Raw genomic sequence first — 3,314 nt, 5'->3', positions numbered from 1 at the left:
CTGAGAGACTCTTTAATGTGTAAAATGTTAGCTAATTTCAATAATGAGGACAGGGACAAAGCCAGAATACACATTCTGTTACTTTAACAGACATTACTTTTCTCCTTTATGTCAGTTGTAGTTTACATTGGTCTTCTCCCATGACTTTTATCTTTTTAAAGATTGATTTTATGTGTCTAGGTGTTTGGCCTGCATGTACAGCTGTGCCCTCCGTGTCAGCAGTGCTCCAGAAGCCAGAATAGGCTACCACATCTCTTGGCACTGGAGTAACAGACGGTTGTTGGTTTCCATCTGTGCTGGAAACAGAAACAGATCCTCTGTAAAAGCAGCCATGTTCCTAACTACTGAGCTACTTCTTACCCTCTTCACGTTTTAACACTTCTAACTGGAACTCTTTTGGATCTATTTCCAACCAGAGACCAGGAGCCTAGGTTGCTTCATGGGCTGTCAGAGGGCTTTAATTCTTATTTTACTAAAATTGGTTTTAATACTTAAGACCGTTTTGTGTGTCTTTTATTCCTCATTCTCTCAAATTATTGAGAGAAGAAGGTAGTGTATAAAGGAGCTAACTGAACGCACATTATTGAAAGCCATTGGTGGAATTTTCCATTAGAGTTCGTGTCTCTCCTCCATCCTGCACCATGGATTTAAGGTTACTGCATGCTAATGTGTGTTTTTAAATAGCTACTAGCATATAACTCATTTTGAAAGGTGACACTGTGTTTCAAATTCAGCAAAAACAGAATCAAAGACATAAAGACCAAATCAATATCAGAGGAATGCCATTGGAATCAAGGTGGCACTGCCAATTCAGGAATCAAGACAAGCCCTGTAGATCCCTAGAGCAGATGAGGAGGGTCGGGACTTTTATTGTTGTTTGTTTGATTTTTAGGTTTCTCAGTGTAATAGTCCTATCTATCTTGGAGTCACTTTGTAAAATAGGCTAGCTGCAGACTCAGATCCACCATTTCCTTGCCTCCTGAGTCCTGGGATTAAAGGTTTGCCACAACTCCTGCCTAAGGGAGTGGCAGTTTTAATTCAGGGTAATAGAGCAATGACAGGTCTTGTCAGAAAGTCCTAGTATCACCACTGCTCTTTTGTAAGCATTACCATCATTCCTTCTTTGTTGAGGACAAGGTGAACTCAGATGACATATCATTATGATGGCTATTACTGTTAATTATGGTACCATAATTCAGAGACTGTAGTAATGTTACTTGAAAGAGGAAAACAGGGAAATGCAATGGAGGTCATAAATGTGGGCAAGGAAGTAGTGAGGCTGCAGCCTCCATTCAAAATAGTGGATTATATGTTTCTATGTAATCCATCTATATCATTTTATTTATATATATATATATATAATATATATGGGTATACATATTATGGGTATGTATAATATTAGTCTACTGGGTAACTTCCACACAAACATCTCATTCACCATGAGTTACCACGCATATTCCGTCTCTGGGCTGCGTGCAGAGTTTCACTTAGCATCAAAGAAGGATTTGTATGTAGAGGGAGGAAAGGGAGATACCACACTGTCTGGTTCTCTGAGTATCACTCTGTCTGGCTCATCCACTCCCCATAGACACATTTAAACTAGTTTATCTCTATAGTTCTATAAATACTGTGTTCTCTTTTGCTCAAAGCTCAAAGGGGTCTTACTATGCCATTTATTAGGGATTTATCTTGAAGTCTCTCTGTGATAAGTGGGGCAGTTTCCTCTTTTTAATGTTTGTTTCTTCAATAGTTTTGGGGCAAATACTCAATTAAGGGCTGCAGTATATCATCATTCATATGTTTTTAATTCAATCATCAGTGAGCAATTTCCATGTGCTTGGTGCTGTGTATATTAAGCTACGGGCACAGCTGAATAGGATTCACACGGTCTAGGAACCCCTGGGGAACTTGTTGACAAGGATAGACAGATGTGCAGTGAGTCAGCACAGGTATACTGAAGGCTACACAGGGTGAGTGCCAGATGCTATGAGTGACTAATTGTGTATGACAGGAGGAGTATGTTAGCTTTTTCTATCAGGGGACAGATGGTAAATGTCTTAGGTTTTAATGGCCAGTAGGCAAAGTGAAACGAGTGTTCTTACCAAGCTATACTTCTGGCAAGTCTATTTTTTTTTAATTTTACCTTTAATCATTAAAAAAAAAGTCATTTCTAAGTCATACAAAGATCATAGAGGCATAGCTTGATCACCTAAATTATATTTACGTTATATTCACAATCCACGCTCCAAGGAGTTAGACCCTTATGAAGGAGTTTTAAACTTTGAGATGGGTGTGTGTAGTTCAGGCCGGTCCTAAGCTCAGTGATTCTATCCCCCAAATGTGGGTTGCATGTTTGCACTGACGTTCCTGGTTCTAGCCATGGAATTATAATGGTCAGTATTCTAAAGGGTGTTTGTGATATCTAGAAATCTCTGTCTGTCTGACTTTCTTTTTCTGTCTTTATTTTCACACTTCTGAATTTGTTTTTCTCTACCCTTGTCTTTCTGCATATGAAATCCTTGTAGAATTGAAGGGTATAGTGTGGAATATATATGATCATATCTATATTTTATAGTACTTTGATTTGGCTTTCTATTTATCTCATCTAAGAAAGTATTTAGTCATTTTAGTAGTTTCCATATAATATTATGGTGACCCTATAGTTTGACATTTATATTTTTATAGATCCCATAACCAGCTGTTGGGTTGATCTACTAAGATGTGTTGTAGCTACTCAGGCAGCTGTAGAGAAAGACTGAAGGCAGAGGCAGAAAGGGAGAAAAGGTTAGGTAAAATTCACAGAAGCATAGCGTGGGTTGGCGAGCAAGTTGTTTATATCAAAGATTATCCTTGTTCTTATCTGTCTGAAAGAAACATGTTGTTCTCTATGGGCACACAAGGATATTTGAAGAGGCTTGAAATACTGGAACAAATTTGATTAGAAGACAAGCAAACAGCAAAACCAAAAGTCAAAGCAACCATTTAATCCTTTTTAACACTCAAAATACAAAATGTATTATAAAATACAAAAGTCAAGTTTTCTTTTTTTTAAAATGGGATTCTTTAAATGCCTGAAACACTGTCAGTGGCTATTCTATTCTAAACTGGTCCGAAGATAACAGTTCAGACATTTCTTTATATACTCTAAATATTTTCTTGCAATTCCACTGAGAACCTAAAAAAGGACAACAAATCCATATGCAATCAGTGTGACGTTATCAACCACTCAACCATTTCGTTCTGTTGTCTCTGCTTCCCGTGCTTTCTCGAGCTCTCCCCTCTTCACTTCCCTCTTAATTGCTTCATTATCTGAG

The sequence above is a fragment of the Rattus rattus genome, chromosome 2, assembly GCF_011064425.1.
Source record: "Rattus rattus isolate New Zealand chromosome 2, Rrattus_CSIRO_v1, whole genome shotgun sequence".
NCBI classification, from domain to species: domain Eukaryota; kingdom Metazoa; phylum Chordata; class Mammalia; order Rodentia; family Muridae; genus Rattus; species Rattus rattus.
Note: the sequence above shows the minus strand (reverse complement) of the source record.